At 38.9% G+C, this 19,230-nt stretch overlaps 1 pseudogene; it reads left to right on the top strand.

Annotated features, from left to right (window-relative positions):
* Positions 1-617: 617 nt before the first annotated feature.
* Positions 618-1,877, top strand: LOC101978867 (annotated as a pseudogene).
* The last annotated feature ends 17,353 nt before the right edge of the window (positions 1,878-19,230 follow it).

The raw sequence follows: 19,230 nt of genomic DNA, 5'->3' as shown, positions 1-19,230 counted from the left end.
ATTCTCTCTTTAAAGACTTTATCTTATCTATAAACTATTTTTTCTGACTGTTCATACCCATTTTTTTCTTTTTTAAGTCAGCACACATGTTTTAAACATATTGTAACCTGTTTGGAGTATTTTCTGTCTGGACCTGTCTTTACTGATCATCTGCAGCCTTCTCTGACCACATGAAACAAATCTTAAAGTGCTATGTCACCTGCTGGCGTGGCTCAATTTAGCACATGGTGCTGGGTCATGACGCTGATGACTGACTCCAGCATATAGTGAATAGCCCGTAGCTTCATTTTACTTCGTGTTCCAAACTTCCATTTTTTAAAAGCTTTCTTGGGCCTTATGTGGATATATGTGGTCCCACACTGAGTGCCGTGTGCAGCAGGCATTCTGGACCAGAGCCCCAAAATCATGACACAGAAACTTATTATTAATAATTTGACCTTAGGCTGGGGTCATTCTGAGTCTGAAATTAGCCTCGACCATATACTGAGTTTCCAGCCAGCCAGGTCAACAGAGGAACCGTAGAAGACAGTCCTGGAGACCGGAGCCGCTTCTTGGCCCTACTGCGGATCTTTCTCTTCTGTCCAACTCTGGAACCTTCTTACTGAAGATTCATCAGGATGAGCTTCAAGTCCCCACTCACACTCCAGGAGCTGGTGGAGAACAGCCTCCTGAGGAAAAAGACTGTAGCAATCTCTAATCTGGACAATATACCCTCATTTTTTTTTCCCATCACTGTTCAGAAATGCCTGCAGAAAGGAAAAGATTAGCATTGTGAAGGCAATGGTGCAGGTCTGGCCCTTCTCCTGCCTCCCACTGGGAGCCATGATCAAGAGAAATGATTCCTACAGGAGAATCTTAGAGATTATACTGTTTGGGCTTGATAGCGTGCTTTGCCAGAAGGTTCCTCACAGGAGGTGCAGACTTCAGGTGCTGTATCTACGGATTATGCCTTTGAGGATGTGGGACGAGTGGTCTGTGTTCAAGGCTCCTGACTGGAGTAAGAACCAAGCAGCGGTGGGTCATTCAGAAACGGAGGTGAAGCCACATGTGAAGGTGGCTATAGACCTGGTCCTGAAAAACCGCCCATTAAAGTCCTTGGAGTCCTTTGTCGTTGAATGGGTGGCTCAGAGAGAAGGTCTATGTCTGTGCTGTAACTATCTAGAGATCTGGTCTCTGGCTACTTACTACCACAAAAATGTCTTAAAGATAATGGACTTGAACTCTATTCAGCACCTGGATGTGTATAACATGAATGATCTTACCTGCCTTCTTAACATCTCCCCTTACCTGGGTCATATGAGGTACCTGCAAAGTCTCCTCCTCTCCAACCTCTCGCGGTGGGCCTGTCACACACCGGTGGAGAAACAGCAGGTTGTTACCCAGTTCACCTCGCAGTTTGTCAAGCTGAAGCACCTCAAGTCCCTGATTCTGGAAAATGTCTTCTTCTTAGAGGATCACCTAGACCAGCTCTTCTGGTGCCTAAAGACTCCCTTAGAGACCCTGTCCGTGACTGACTGCTCTCAAACTCAGACTAGGCCAACATGGCTGAATTCCCGTGCACAAGCCAGCTAAAACATCTGAGTTTGAGTAGGGTCCAACTGCCTCATTTTAGCCCAGAGCCCCTGCAAACTGTGCTGCATAAATCTGCATCTACTTTGATATCTCTGGACATGGAGTACTGTCGTCTGTTGGACTGCCACCTCAGTGCCATCTTGTGCTCCCTGAGGTGCTCCCAATTTAGGTGGTTTAGCTTCTATGGAAACCATTTTTCGGGGAATTTCTTGAGGGAGTTGAGAGATCATGAGATAACCTTGAGATCAGGAAGATCAAAGGTAATCCTCAATCCTAGCTGTGATGATCTGTCACCAGAACTTTGAGTTGGTTGTCCAGCCTTGTTTGGAGTGTGTATAGATAAGGGGAGAACTTTTAAACAACCATAGCATTGTCTTCCCGCTTTGAGGGATGTTTGTTGTGATGTGCGCATGATATGTTGGGACTTGTTGGCCATATCAAGCACATATTAAGCTTCATGCACATATCAAGCTCTCCTGTGGACACCTGGGAGCATAAAGCAATACACAGGTGTCTGAGAAAATACATCACACATGGTTTTAGACTGGAACCATCAGTTAGTTCTCCCTGGAGGATTAACCTTGTGTCCACCTTTAATCTAATACAGTCCTATGACTTTTGGTTGTCCTGCCTTTACCTTCTTAGTGCTGAGAATAGGCTTGTACCACCAGACCTGGTTATCTGTCTTTTAACGAATTGTGTGGCTGTGCCTTGCTTTCCTCAGGAAAATAGTAGCATTTTATATCTGTCGTTTGTGGGGTCTGGAGACTTGGCTCATTCGTTTAGAGCACTTGCTATTCTTGCATAGGACCTGGTTTGATTTTTCTCATGCCTCTGATGTGGGAATCATTCATAACTCTAGTTATAGAGAGGATCAGATGATTTCTTCTGGCCTCCAGGGCATGAGACACACATGTGGTGCATAAACATACATGTAGGCTAAATCATTATAACCCATATAAAATAATTTAACAATTGGCTTATTCTGCTGAGGCTGGATGACTGTCTTGTCTGTAAGTCAACCGCCACCCAGCATTACTGTGACATACATGGTAAATCATGTATTTACACTCCTAAATCCTGTCACGTATGAGTTTATGAATGGAAGCAGGGCAAGTAGATGTTAACCCTAGCAGGTTTTTTTCTGGGAAAAAGATGACCATAGCTTTCATTTCCATAGTGTGTGTTAACATGTACAACAATTAGTGCTTATGTTTTAGGGGGTCCTGAACCAAGTTTTAGGAGTTATTGTATAGGGACCTAGAATTGATCTTGATTATCAGTGTCTACCTAGAGAACCAAATCCCTGGCCTGAACATAAAGCTTCTTGTTTACCAGGCAAGTAATCTACATTCTACCCACTAAGCTACATCTACAGCCTCCTCTTTAATTTTGTAGTCGTTGGTGTTTGAGATTTTCTCTTTTGGTAGTCCTGTAACCTGGTATGCAACCAGGCTATTCCAACTCACAGAAAATCATGGCCTGCCTCTTCCTCTCAATGCTGGAAGGATCCTGCCCCATTAAGCCTGGCATCTCCACTTCTTTCACCCTTAGCTACACTGTAGCCTGCATTTAATTTTCTGAAGTGTAATTCGTGATTAAGCTTGGAACAATTTTTGGATTGTTAGTGACTATGATTCAAGTGAGAGCATAGTACTTACTGAATTATAAACAACAAAATTGATGTAGTATGCAGATTTATTGTTATTTAATAAATTCTGATGTGTTGTAAAAAAAAATTGACCTTAGCTTACGCTTGTTTTCAACTAGTTCTTAGAACTTAAATTAGTCCTTTTATTAATCTACTTGCTGTTACATGGCTCGTGGCTTTTACCTCTCCTCCTGAATGTCCTGCTTCCAGTTGGTGACCCTTCTTTTCTTCTTCCCAGAAGCCTTTGTGCCCCCAGAAATGCTGCCTAAACTTTTCTTGGCTAGCTATTGTCATTCAGCTCTTTATTAAACCAACCACAGTGACACATCTTCACACAGTGTAATGGAATATTCTGCAACAGATCACACACAAAAAAAATGGTCCTCCCAATAAAAAATAAGAAATTGGAACTCTCAGAATAAGAAATAAAAATGGCCAAGTAATCATTTTAAAATGTTCAGCATCCTTAGTCAGCATCCTTTGATGATGCAGATCAGATTGAACAAGGAAGGAAATGGAATGGTAGCTGCATAAAGGGAAAAGCAGAAGGAAGAATAAATCCCATTAAAAGGAATTCCTGACGTCTTAGATGATTCAGGCTGGAACAGTACATCTTTTAGCTCCAAGAAGGAAGCTCTTTGTCTCTGGTGACAACTAAATTTCCATATTCTAGATGATCTGTAAACAGAAGATGAAGCTCTGAGTAAAAGTATGCTCTTGACATGGGCAGAGACATATCAAGGACCATAGCTTCAGACCCATGGAAAAGTGTCAACATGCATGCACACACACACATGCACACGCACATGCACACACACACATCACAGTGAGGTTCAAAGGGAAGGCAAAGCATCCCTCCGTTCCATGTGTGGATGTTGATAGTGTATGTAGAGATTATCCACCAGAGCTTTCTCCCTGTTCTCCCAATATTGCAGCTTGAAGACTGCTTCCCTACAGAAACTGCTACCATCAACATTAGTTAACCAGTCTCCTTGATACAGTTTTGTGCCATAAACACTGCCTCACCGTTCATATTTATATAATAGCCCATCTCCTTGTTCAGCTGTGTGTAATCATCCTGTCTCCCTATTCAACTCTATATAATAAACATGCTAAGTCCTAAGGTGCAGTGGGGTTTTTCCATCAGAGGTTTCAATCCACTCCATCTCATTATTTCTATGTGTTTGTATCTGTATGTCTTTTCTTCATCCCCTCCCAGTCCCAGTTAAGTTCCTCTCCGCATGATGCTTCAGATTTTTTCATTTTAGAGTCATACTGCCGAAGCTGAAAATGTGTGTCAACACAGAAGAAACAAGCTGGGACTCCAGCTCATTCTTTCCAGATGTATTCACACCATAGAGAATAATGATGTCATTGGTGGCTGAGATTTGAGTCTCTATACTACTGCCTATTGGTAGTTACCCTTAGAAAGACTCTGTGGCTTCATCTGCCTTATAATAGATTGAGCTGAGCTAGATAGATAGCACTTTTATATGAGATCTTGAATATTATTACCAGTCACATTACCACAGTGGTCACAGATATGGAATACAGGCAGTCCACTGATCGGTGCTTCTATGGGGCTGCATTAGCAAGCAGTTAGTTACTTGACTCAATGACTATGCAGTTAAACTCTATACACAGACCAACTCTCATCCTAGGAAAACATATTGTTTCATGCAGATCAAAGTCCTAATCCTTTAATCCCATAGTTGATATTTTTGATATCATTATCCCGCAATTTGAGTCTACATTATTTAATAATAATTGCCACAAGTAACTAGACTAAAAGCTAAAATTAGCTAATGATTAATTTTCTTAAATTGTCTAGAGTCCAACCATGACTAAGATAGACATCACTTGGGAAATCTGAAGAACTTTGAGCTTAAATTTCAAGAACCAAGGAAAATATCCAGCAAATTGGATGCTATGTAGCAACCGTAAGTATAAAATTGATGTTTTTATACAATTTTACTCAATACTTTTTATCTCTATCCAATATGTGAAAAACTCCTATCATTTTGTAATACATTTTATTTCTATTTCTCTCTTCTCACTGACTTTCCTCTACCATGTTTGTTATACATCCTAAGATGTTTATAATTGTAAAATACATCGTTATTTATCAAATTGCAAAATATTAATCTCTCTTTGAAATGTATTCAAATTATCATTTATTTGTAAGCTGCGAAGATGCTTTGAAGCCTAAACTACCCATACAAGCATAAGGATATGAGTTTTTTTTTCTTTTATTTATTGAGAAAAAAAAATTCCGCCTCCTCCCAGCCTCCCACTCCTCCCGCCCTCCCCCCACTCCTTTCCCCCTCCCTCTCAAGTCTGAAGAGCAGTCAGGGTTCCCTGCCCTGTGGAAAGTCCAAAGTCCTCCCCCTTCGTCCTGGTCTAGGAAGGTGAACATCCAAACTGGCTAGGCCCCCACAAAGCCAGAACAAGAAGTAGGATCAAAACCCAGTGCCATTGTCCTTGGCTTCTCAGCAGCCCTCATTGTCCGCCATATTCAGAGAGTCCGGGTTTATCCCCTGCTTTTTCAGTCACAATCCAGCTGGCCTTGGTGAGCTCCCAATAGATCAGCCCCACTGTCTCCGTGGGTGGGTGCACCCCTCTTGGTCCTGACTTCCTTGCTCATCTTCTCCCTCCTTTTGTTCCTCATTGGGACTTTGGGAGCTCAGTCCAGTGTTCCAGTGTGGGTCTGTGTCTCTATCTCCATCCATCGCCAGATGAAGGTTCTATGGTGATATGCAAAATATTCATCAGTATGGCTATAGGATAGGATCATTTCAGGTTCCCTATCCTCAGCTGCCCCAGGAACTAACTGGGGACCTCGCCTTGGGCACCTGGAAGCCCCTCTAGGTCCAAGTCTCTTCCCAACCCTAAGATGGCTATTTTGATATCCTAAAGAAGCTAAATAAGAAGGTGAACCCAAAGAAAAACATATAGCTATCCTCCTGGGTAGGGGAAGTAGACAAGATTGCCAGGCAAAAAATCGGGATCTTAAGGGTGGGGTGGGAGGGGGGTAAGGGGAGATGAAAAAAGTGAGAAGGGTAGGATGGGGAGAACTTGGGGCAAGGGGATGATTGGGATACAGGAAGGTTGGATAGGGGAGCAGGAAAGCACATATCTTAATTAAGAATATGAGTTTGAATCGCCAGAACCCAAGTAAAAATCCAGACACAGAAAGGTATACCTGTAACTATAATCCCTTTGGTAATGGTGAGTGGAAACAGGAAGTCACTGAAAGCTCATGGGCCAGCTAGTCTGAGGTTCACAGTAGCAAATAACAGACAGTCCCTGCCTCAAACGAGGTGGAAGGTGAAGACCGATGCTTAAGGTTACCATCTGCTCTTCAAATATGCACTGTAATGGACACACCCCTGCACTCACACACAGGAACACGTATACATCACACACATACACACACACACACACACACACACACACACCACACACACTACGTTGTTTTATAAGTATATATGCAGTTATACATATATCTAGTTAAGAGCTTCTAAACGTTGGAATGCAGTGAGTGTGTTTTAGAGATTTGCTAACAACATTTTGTAATCACGTGTTATTTCTACTTTAAATGTTCATTTACCTTCTGTTTAGTATTTTTAAATAAAGTATTACTCCTTCAGATTTTTACTTTTTCAGTCTTCTAGTAAGAAATCCTTCCTTTCATAAGATTCCTGAGATATTTAACATTTGCTTCTATGAATTTTATAACATTTTACTTCTGTGATTCCAGGTTTATCCATTTCATAGTGTATCATTGTATGTGTTATTTAAGAAGGGATTTAAATTTCCACATTGTGTGATAGAGCAATTGTTGCAATTCTAATTTTCAAAAAGTTATTGTTCTGCATTATTATGAATCTTTTTCTGAGCCTGATATTCTCTTTCCTAGTCCACTCTATCTAGTAATGTGCTGTGATATGGCTGTACAAGATTTTGTTATCTGAGGATAAGCACTGTTCTATTTTTACTTCCTCAAATTTTCCCCCCGAAATATTTGATTCAATATTTTTGTTGGCTATTTTTCTATTATAATTGGCATATTGTCTCCTATATACTATTATTATTACTATTAAAATAGTATTGATTTTCATTGGATGAGCTTGTATTCCATAAAACTAATTACAATTTTCTCATTTCTAATACCTTGTCTATTGATTTCCTGGGTTATCACATAGCTGATCCTATTAACAAATAATAACAGTTTCATCTTTTTTTTCCTTTGAAACCTTATATAATTCCTTCCTTCCTGTTTATATTACTGAAATTGCTGTAAACAAATACATTGAGAACCAAACTATTAAGCATAATCTCATTTACTCCAATAGAATAAACTTGTAGAAGTAGATATTCTGAGTCAAATAAAGGTATCTATTTTCAAGACTTTTAAATACATTGCAACAATTTGTACCACAAATTTATATCAAAATGTTGTCCCAATAACAGTGCATTAAAATAGCATTTTTGGATTTCTATAATATCCAAGACAGATATTTTAACTTACCACTTGATAAAATTAAAAAGTAACTCCTTTAAACTTGTTGAATAATCACTTAAAAGGTTGAATTTACTTTTAAGTATAGGATATCAAACAAATACAATGAATGTGGAAAATCAGGAAATAAATTTAACTTTAATTTGTGAAAATATTCTTATAACAATTGAATGAAGCAAGTTTTATATATATTCTATTTTATTATGCAAAACTTATTTTCTAAATGCATATGATATTCTTCAATTGACTCTTTAATTTCCTGGATATCCACTTGGTAAAGGCATAGTGTTAGATACTCTTAATGATCAAAAACTTGAGAATCATGGTTCTTGTTCCAAATGTACTTCTACTCTAATAGAAAAAAAATAGGAGAGAGCTATAAGTGAACGTAGATGGTGGAATTTTTCCATAAAAGTCTAATGAGCAAATGCTGTAACATGTTATACTGAGTGAATAATGCAAAATGAAAGAATTTAAATTTTTTTTATCAGGCAGTAGAAGACACTGGAAGACTTATGAGTTAGGAAATGCAGGGATTCTACTCTCACTTAAGAGATAACATAAGTTAAATAAAATAATGAATAAATGGAAAATACCTAAAACATGCCAAGTATCAAGTACTTACATTAGAGAAGAAACAAAGATGGTTTAACCAGAAAATTAACAACAGCAATGACCCTGAAAATGTAGCATAAAATTGCCTAGAGTTTGGTTGTAAGTGGAAGTATTGTAGACCTATGTAGAGAGCTGCAGTGTAAAGAGCTGGGCAGCGGTGTGAGTGTGTGTGTGTATTTGCACGCACGTGTATTTGTGTGCTTAGTAAGGGATGTAGTTAAATGGGCAGAGAGAGAAGTGTAAGAGAGGAGTAGGAGAGATGAGAGAGATGTAAAGAAATGTGAAGGTATGTAACTGTGTGGAGAAAAATGTGACTCTGTGTGCAAACAGATGCATGTAACTGTATATAGTATGTAGATGTAGTTGGGGAAAGAGATGTAACTATGGGAAAAGAGATGTGACTTCTGTAGAGATGTATGGCTGTGCAGGAGACAGATATATATATGTTAAGAGAGATATGAAACTGTATGTAAAGATATGTAACTGTGTATAGAGTTTGTCAAGAAACAGATTATTCAAGATAGAGTAAAAGAGAAGGTTATCATCAGGAAAGTGTGTGCTTGTTCCTTTCTTCTTAAGTTACCATGAGAAAGCGTGTGTGTTTCCATATTCACTTCTTAGATAGAAACTTCTAGCCCTTGCCACATTTATGGATTTTTTTTGTTGCATAACCTGGTGCTGACAGGAGGCTGTCCCTCCAGTTAGCGATAATTGACCTTCAAGGGATTAACTCCTGTGAATGCCCACGTCTTTAAGCAAAAAGATATTCACTTGCCCCAAGAGAGAAGCAATCACCCCTAAGCATCCAGACCAGAAAAGTGATGATGGAAAGGTCAGAAGATATAAGATAGTACTAGAAGAGAGTCATATGAAAGAACGGATAAAGAAATATAGCCCTCACATATTATAGATAGAGCAAATGGAGTCTTCCAAAATACAAAGAGACCGTGACTATAGAACAAAGTCTTCAAGGATCAAAGGAACATTAGAATAAAGGTACAGATGAAAGATTAACTTAAAAGGAGGTTGGATATATTTTATTTGGAAAGCAGAGAAATAATCTGGAATAAAAAGCAGGGATACAGAATCTTCTTCAGAGAGACTGGAGAGATGACTCAGCAGTTAACAACACTTACTGATCTAGCAGAGGACCCAAGTTCAGTTCCCAGCATCTTCATGCTAGCTCACAACCATATGTAATTTCAGACCCCAGAGATCTGAAGGCCCTTCTGACTTCTACAGGGTCCTGCATGCACATGGTGCACACACACAGTGCACACGCATGGTGCACACACATGGTGCACATACATGCACTCAACCATGTACACATATACAGAAAAATCAATAAATAAGTAATTTTTAAAAAAGAATATTCCACAAATAAGGCTGCTCTAGTTTGATTTTTATTTTAGTGATAAAAGACCAACTAAAGCTCGAAGCCAACGGTAATCATTCAGGTTGTGGCCCATCATCGAGGAAAACAAAGGCTCTCCTAGAACTCTATGCAGGAGCTTGAAACAGAAAACATGGAGGAATACTGCTTACTAGGTTGCTACCTCTGGCTCATGATCTTTCTTATCCAACCCAGGATCATTTGCCCATGGGTGGCACTGCCTACAGTGAGCTGTGCCCTGGTTCATCAATTAGCAATCAAGAAAATGTTCCCATGGTGAATCACAGGCCAGTCTGAGGGAGGCAATTCTTCAGTTGAGAATCCATCTTCCTAGGTGATTCTATTTGTGCCAAGGTAACAATAAATCTTCACCAGAATAAAGGCTGATGTGTGTAAAAGATATTAATTGAATTATAACTGCAGATTCAGGTTTAGAGCCTCCTTTCTTAGGTCCATCTTCTTCTTAAACATACAGTGTTTTGAAAGTATTATTGACAACCTGATTCTCCCCCCTGAAGACTTCCTTTCATGGTAGCAGAAGGTACCATTCAAGCTTCCAAAAGATATAAGCAACCAATGTTCGTATGCCACCATGTTGCCTATGAGCCACAAGAACCATCAGCATTCCAAAATAATCTTAGGGGTGTAGCAGAGCCTGGCAGTAGCCAATAGCTGTCTAATTTCAAGGTCACTTCAACAAAATGGATATTATGTTTGATACTGGAAAACTAGCAAACCACCCAGGGCTAGTGATGTCATAGAGGTTTGAGGAGAACATACAACCACTACTTTCCTAAACCAACATGATCCCTAACTACTTTCTAAATATTTGTACTTATATCTACAGGTAAGTGTGGTCCTCACCCCTCATCAAGGAAACGTCTCATTGAGACAGATGGAGACCATTATAGAAAGATAACAACTAATCAAATGCAGAGTTGTGGAGCCCACTCCCAACTGATTCAATTACAACACACATCCTGTACCTAAGGCTTAGGGATCATTGCAGAAGATTTCGTAGAAAGATGATAAAAGCAAAAGGACCAGGGAGTTGGCTCTAAGATTATGTCTCCTAGTGATATCAGAAGCCCCACCCGTGAAGTCTCACCTACATGACTTCCTAGGCATGAACAAGGACAACACCAATAGACATGCTAAAGTAGGTGGGGGTGGGCGCTCAGGAGGCCAACACTGTGCACAAAGAACTACAGATAATTAAAAATGCTGAGAGCTGAAGAAATAGTCTTTTTCTGAAAATGTAAATACAAGTAACATCATACAGACAGAACAGATTGTATTTAGGTATATTAGAATGTGATAGCTATAGATATATGCATATACACATAGGTAATAACAATGAGAAAAGAGGCCATGGATTTCAAAGAACACAAGAAGAGGTATGGGGGTGTATGAGAGGGTTTGGAGGGGGAAAGTGAAGAGGGAAGAGGGAATGATATATTATAATCTAAAAAAAGAAATATTTTTTTAAAAAAGGTTTCAGTAACAAAGGATATTTTTCTGATAATAAAATTATTTGTTTGTACCATTTAGATTTAATATTACTAACTTAACTCAAATTTGAGTCCAACATTGCTAGTGAATAATTCAAGTCATCTTCTTCCACAATTCCAGTTACACACGAGGCCCTAAGGGCCTTTATGACCAGTCCTGACTGAAGACTTTCACCAGTAGCTAATAGATACCTACAATTTCTGACATTGTAAATTGCCTTTGATTACAAAATGAGTAACAGCATCCTGCTGTTCCTTCAGGCTCTTTCTTTTGTGATAGTTCATCCATTTCTTTGCTACATCCTGCAATTCTAGAGGATCAATATTTGACCTCTTACTCTGTATCAGTAACAGATCTGTTTGGTTGTGAAAAAAAGACAGGAAAAGACAGGTGACCGCACTATGCCTTCACTCTCCATTCATATGTAAGACATAGCTCAATTTTAACTCACTCGTTGGGAAGTTAGTGTACTGATGTGCACAAGGAAGTAGATAAAGACAGCTGACAAGCAGATTCCTTCCCTTGGGGAGACAACTGGAGATAATGAACCAATGCATAAGATGTACTAAACATTACTGAGAACATGAAAGATTCTAACAAACATTGAGGAAGGACAAGATGGGGCTTGGGAGTACTTCAGTGGAAGACCATGGGTTTACTAGGATTCTATCCCAAGAACAAAAACATAAAGACTAGATTAGTGGAGATTAGAAAACTCTCCAAGTAGAAAAATGTTTTGTTATATAATTTCTCAGGAGTTTGTCATAATATCAGAGACCACTGTCAGTCAATTTGAAAGATATGCAGTCATTTTTACAAATAATAAAATTATAATTGTAGGTATCTTATTAGAAAGTAATTGACAATAAATACAATAATTTGCTAGACTTGTGATGTATAAATTTCATGGCACTCAGTAATAAAATAACATCTTCTCGCTTCATATCTTTATAAAGTGCTGGATATTTCATGTTCTTCCTTTTCAAAAAAAAGTTAATTACATTTATTTATTCATTTTGTGTGTATATGTTTGGGGGGGCAGATGCACCATGGTGTATGTTGTTTGAAGGTCAGAAGTCAACAGCCCAGAGTTAGTTTTCTCTTTCTTAATGTGGGTCCCAGGTATCAAAACCATGTCAAAAGGCAAGGTAGCAAGCACCCTACCCACTGCTGAGCCGTCCGTCTCATGTGCTCAGTTTTGAAGTTTCTTAACGTGTGCATTGCATAAACTCAGGTAATTCACAGGTGTAACTTAGTTATCTGCCTGGATACACCTGGAGTGAGCTTGTTTACTCGCTTCACGTGAAGCCTAAAACTACCTCGGCTTTAAATGTTCTGACTTCTCTCCCTACTTCTGGTTCTCCAGTTTCTTTTTTTTATTAAACTGCTAGACGATGCATAATAAAGTTTAAAGGATGGAATTCAATATAGAAATTGAAAAATATAGAAGTTACAGGAATCCTGGAGAGTTCCCAACAAAGTGTACCATATGTAACAACTGTGTGAGTTATTGGTGATGATGTTCATCAGGATCCTCTAGAAGTAAAGAACTGAGTGTGTGTGTGTGTGTGTGTGTGTGTGTGTGTGTGTGTGTGTGTGTCTTGGAAGCCTGTCCTTTTCTAGTGAGAGACAGTAGTAGAGTGGATCCAGAGGGGAGGGGAGGTAGGGAAGAGTTGGAATAGAGGGAGGGAAAACTGTAATCAGGATGTATTTCATGATAAAAGAATCTATTTTCAATAAAATGAAAATTTAAAGGAGAGGGCCTCCCTCCTCAGCTTGTTTTAAATTGTAGCATGTTGGCCTTCAAAAAGCAGTCATCAAATGGCTTTCTTCTTCCGTACATTTATATATACTTAAGTTTTTTACAATTCTTTAACATTCACATAACCACAGATCTGAGTTTGAAGGCGCCTGATGAGATGTCCAGTGTCTTAACAATAAATAGGACCAGAAGCATAAGAATATTCATAAAGCCAAGAGTGACAGTGTGCACCTTTAACCCAGCACTTGGGAGGCAGAGGCAGGCAGATCTTTGTGAATTCGAGACCTGCCTAGTCTACAAAGCGAGTTACAGGACAGCCAGTGCTGTTATATAGAGAATTACTATCTCAAAGTGCTGGGATTGGTGACTACCCCAATTGTCATCAGAGAGCCTTCATCCAGTTACTTATAGAAACAGATGCAGATACCCATGGCCAAACCTCAGGCTGAGCTCAGGGAACCTGCTGAAGAGAGGGAGGAAGTATTGTAGGAGCCAGAGGAGTCAAGGCGCATATAACAGAAACAAGTAACCTGGGCTCAGAGGAGTTCACAGAGACTCAACCAACAACCAAGGAGCCTGTATGGGACTGACCTAGACCCTCTACATATGTGTGACAGTTGTGTGACTTGGTCTACTTGTGGGACATCTAACAGTGGGAACAGGGGATGTTCCTAATGCTTTGGTTGATGTTTAGGACCCTATTCCTCACACTGGGTTACCTTGTCCAGCCTTAATACAAGGGGAGGTGCTTAGTCTTACTGCAACTTGATAGGTCATGCTTTGCTGTTACCCGTGGGAGGTTCACCCCTTCCGGAGCAGAACAGACGAGGAGTGGATTGCGAGTGGATGAGGAGGGATTGGGAGGAGAGGAGGGAAAGGAATCTGCGGTCAGGATGTAAAATAAATAAATTAAGTTTTTAAAAAAAAAATAATTTTCATAATATCAGAGACAGTTTATTGGAAAGGAAATTGCACTCTTAAAGGCTTACTGGGCTACTGGCTGGTGGGGAGACAGATGTTCAAAACCCCTGTGCCACTTGAGTTCTGGTCCATTACGTGTCTTTTGCACAGCACCCGCCTACTCTGCGTATTTTCCAGCACACCAGTGGAGGGTTTTCCACTCTGTCTCTACCAACTGGCTTTCACGTGGCAATGCTGATGCCTCTCTTTCCAAGCCCCTGCCCTCCTGCTACAACACTTTCTCAAACAGTCACAAACTCATCTATTAATTTTATACCATAAACGTTATGCTTGCAACAACTGTGACGGCAAACTATTCCTACATAATTCTAAAGAAATAGTTTTGAATAAAGAATCCATTTAAGGTTTTTGTACACACTCTTAAAATTTTTAATCATTTTCATAATTAAAGTGCAAATATGAATATACATGTGATTATATAAGCATGTAACTCAATATTTCTGATTTTTAGTAGAATTGGAGATATACAATACCAAATTAAGCCAACTCGAGATACGTAGTTTTTCTTACATTAACTAAAAATGCCAAACCGTTAATTTTACACACATTAATTTCTAGATAACATAACAAGTCACCCTTTTAGTTTTATTCTTTATGGAATGTATTGTGGTCAGCATTCTAATTTCCTAAAGAACAAACAAACAAACAAAAAATCTTTGAGACTCATCAGGGTAATAATCCTAATCTAAGATATGGCTAATTAGTGCAAAGCATGCTATATTGAATAAAACAATTTTTCATAACAGAAAAAATACATGTTTTCTAAAGAAATAATAATATTGAGGTCTCTTCCTGTTATTTCTACATCCAATGGCAACAAAGTATCTAATACCTAGGACACCTTAATTTAGAAAATTCCTTCCAAGGACATATGATGAGTTCACACAGTTGGTGATACTCCTTGTTCTTGTGCCAGCCACCTCTTTCTAGTGGACAAACTAACAGGGTTTTTTTTATTTCTTATAGTTAAGAGAAATGTGTATATCAGAGTGACTGCACACTGTGAGGTCTCCTCAGAGGAAACTGTCCTGATAGGGTGGAAGTTCATCTCCAGGAAAATCTGTGTCTTTGAAGAAAAAGAATGGCTCCAAAGAGTCCAGTTGGTAGAGAGGTATCTCATATGGATAGAAATCAATTACACGTAATACCTTAGAACACAAAGATTATGTCCTCATGACAACCCCATGAAGCTTTTGTGAGGGCAAAAAAATAATTTAGGTAAAAACTTTAGGAAACTCTAAATTATGTAAATATTATTATTCTAAATAGTTTACATCAGCATATTGTTTGGAGTAGTTTGAAAAAGAAAAGGTGGCATAGCTTTAAAGTTTAAGATTTAAAGATTCTTGAGCTAAGTCAACTCATCCCAATTCAAACTAAAATGATTTCTGAAAGACCGCCTATTTTTAAGTGAGAACACAGTGGCGTCTTATAAATGAGGTAATTAGAAATATCTTTGATTTTTCTGCTAGACAATTGTTCGGTTTGGAAGGCAAAAATCATGCAACAATGTTACTAATTTCTGCCCTCTTCCCTTGTAGCACTCCGGGTTGGTCTCTTTCTCAAATAATCTTACTGGCTTTTGGTTTGTTTCTCTTCCAGCCTTTCAGTTTGGCATTTGTTGCTCTGATTGCATTTGTGATCATCATAATGTGTTTCACAGTTGACAGACTTATTACTGTGATTCTTACCCATCATCTTATTTTTAAGAAAATATTAGCATTATAATGATTATGATTAAATTGGATGCGATGCAGCCAATTGTCCAGGGACAAGGTTTTATGATTGTAAAACTGTTCACAACTTCCACGGACAGCAGCTGGGCTGATTACAGGTCATTCAAACAAATGTTCTTTGATTTGCTTATTATAACACATCTGTAAAGCAAGTGATGTAATTCCCATGTGTTGGAACCTTTTAGCTGGGAACAGCTTTTTAATGGCTTTTCTTGTAGTCAGCAAGAAATATACATTTATTCCACTAAAAGAAACAATGATAAGGGGAAAAAATGCTTTCTGCTCTTGTTTCACTGTGTGGAAAGATGGTTTTGTGCTTTCATTTACAGTCTCTAACAAAGCAAATCAAGATATCCATGTATTTTCTATAAGAAAATCTCAATAAAAAATAAGGGAAAAAATAAAATGACTATGGCAGGGAACATAGCAGTGAATCTGCCCACACAGAGACTATTTTATCCTTTTTTTTCCCAGTGTACATTTCTATTCACTGCATTTTATTTTTTCAATTATTTTTTACAATTAAAATACTTATCTCAAATGGCTGGGCCATTCAAGATGGAGTTTATTGAAGTGTCTTTATACATTTATACTCCCATGCTATCTTAGTGGAGCTCAGTTTCTGTTTTCCACTTCACTATATTGCTATATGCATACAGGTACTTACTAAAGTAATTAATCACTTGATTAATGGTGAAGATATGAAAGTTCAAAAATAACTAATGCAGTAGTGCCAGACCAGATCACATGACTTATTGAAAAGAATTACTTTACTTCTAGAGAAATGTAGTGCTTAACTCTGAGTCTAGCTGCCTCATATTTAACATTTGTATTTTTATTTATTTGCATCATAGATTGAATTATTAGAAGTCTGCCTATTTTATCATTAATCGTAAAAAGTTTCATGCAAAATAACAGGTATTTATTCACCTTGAAAAAAAATTCATGAGTCAATTCAATGTAAGTAACACAGTGATGACAGACTTTGTAACAAGAGAACAAGAAAGATATTGCAAGTGTGCTACTACAGAACAGGAGAAATGATGGCCACACCCATCCTCAAGATGGTTCCTGTCATAAGATGACTTCCAGAATCTGAGCTGGCCTCTCTCATGCCCATCACCACAACAGGGGAGGTTGGAATACATGGCACAGTTTCCCAATTTTAAGGCATAGCCAGAAACTGTGCTGACGTCAGTTGTGGTAGAATTTATTGTCTTTTCTTGAGTTCTATGAAACATTCAGAACTGAACTCATGCAGCACACACTGATGTTAAATGAAGGGAAGTAGTTAAAGGGGAGTTAAGAATAGAACTAAATCTAGTCTGGTTTTTTATTTGAACAACTTTTAGAAGGTTCATTGAAGGTCTCATTAAAAAAAATAAACCTGTGACTGGAGGGAGTGATTAACAATTACATAGGATACATCATTTATTCAGACTTTCTATTACTTTTGCTAGCTAAGCCCTCCTAACTCCTACCCAAATAATGACTGGAATCTTTTCACTCGATGTGACCACATTTCATCTTCTCCCTTGTAGAAACTGACAGGAAAGCTACAGTGTAACAATGTTCTTAACACATCTCTTTCGTCACTGTTACCCCTAAAAACATCCAACAGTCCCTACGATGGTTAATTTCACATTTTAATGCAACTGGCCCATGGTGCCTAGTACTTGATATAATACTTTAGTCTGGATGTTTCTGTGAGAATTTTTAGATAATATTAATGTTTAAATTAAATAAATGAGGTGGGCCTCAACAGACACAGAGTGGCCTCTGGGGTCTCCTGCAGGAAGGAACTCTGGCAGATGGTGTTTGGGGGAAATGGAAATGCATCTGAAGCTCTTTGAATCTTCGGTTCGTCAGCATACCAGAGACTTTTCTGTCAAACCTTGACAGTTGTATCAGTTGATTCCTTAAAATAAGCCTCCCCAACCCTCTGTGATGCGTGTGTTTGTGTATTCATATAGAATACTTACTTCTTACTCCAAGACTGGCTGGGTGGATGGATGGCTGGGTACTGGGTGGCTGGGTGACTGGGTGGCTGGTGGTTGGGTGGCTGGCCACTGGTGTCCTCCTCTCCTCCTTTTTTTTCACTCCCCCCTCCTCTCATTCTTTCTCTTCTTCTCCTATTTATTCTCTCTGCCTAGTGGCCCTGCAGATTTCTCCCTGCTGCCTAGCTATTGGCCATTCAGCTCTTTATTAGTCCAATCAGGTGTTTTAGGCAGGCAAAGTAACACAGCTTCACAGAGTTAAACAAATGCAACACAAAAGAAGGCAACATACCTTTTCATCACTAAACAAATATTCCACAGCATAAAGGAATGCAACACATCTTGAGCTAATATTCCAGAACACTGTACAGGGCTTACATACATTTTGATTGGATGTTTTAAAGTATTAGGGACTAGCATATAGAATGAGAAGAGGGGAAGGAAGAAGGCTGCAAGAGAGACATGGTCAGGTTGCATGTCCACATGTGGGTACTGACCAGCCTGAATGTACATATATTTTATATCATTGTGTGGTATAGGAGGTCCTTTGTCTATATGTTGCTATCATTTGGTTAATAAAGGAACTGCCTTGCCCTGTTGATAGGGCAGAACTTAGGTAGGTTGGGAAAACTGGATGGAATGCTGGGAGAAAAAGGGGCGGAGTCAGGAGACGCCATGGATCCACGGCCAGAGGCAGACATGCTGAAACTTTTCTGGTAGACCATGACCTCGTGGTGATATACAGATTAATAAAAATGGGTTAAATTAATGTGTAAGAGTTAGCCAATAAGAAGCTAGAGATAATGGGTCAAGCAGTGATTTAATTAATACAGTTTCTGTGTGATTATTTTGGGGGTCTGGGTGCCCCAGAAATGAACAAGCAGCCCCTCCTCTTACAATTGTGTTCTAAGTTCCCCTGTTGAAAATTCCTCTCATGGCCTCCTACTGACATGAAAGACCAAGAGTAGCCAAAACAATCCTGAGTAATAATTTTAATAAGTGTTGTAGTAATTAGCACCATTTCGGATTTCAGGTTATACTAGAGAGCTAAGGTGATAAGAACAGCATGCTATTGACATAAAAACAGACGCATTGATCAGTGGAATACAGGTGAGGACCCTCACATAAGACCCCACTCCTAAAGCCACCTGATTTTAGGTGAAGAGGCCAACAATACGCATTAGAAAAAAGACAGAAATTTCAAAAAGTGATGCGATCAAATTAGATCATTACATGTAGAAGTATGAAATGATCCTCTCTTATCCTACACAAACCTCAATAATTACAGTTAAATCAAGGACCTCAACATAAGACCTGACAGCCTGAATCTGGTAGAGAAGAAGTAGGAAATACTCTTGAGCTTGGTGGCCCAGGAAAGGATATTTTTTTTTTTTATTTTTCGAGACAGAGTTTCTCCGTAGCTTTTGGTTCCTGTCCTGGAACTAGCTCTTGTAGACCAGGCTGGCCTCGAACTCACAGAGATCCGCCT

Source organism: Microtus ochrogaster, unplaced genomic scaffold (assembly GCF_000317375.1).
Source record: "Microtus ochrogaster isolate Prairie Vole_2 unplaced genomic scaffold, MicOch1.0 UNK12, whole genome shotgun sequence".
NCBI lineage: Eukaryota > Metazoa > Chordata > Mammalia > Rodentia > Cricetidae > Microtus > Microtus ochrogaster.
The sequence above is the reverse complement of the archived record's forward strand: the minus strand, read 5'-3'. Positions and strand labels throughout refer to the sequence as shown.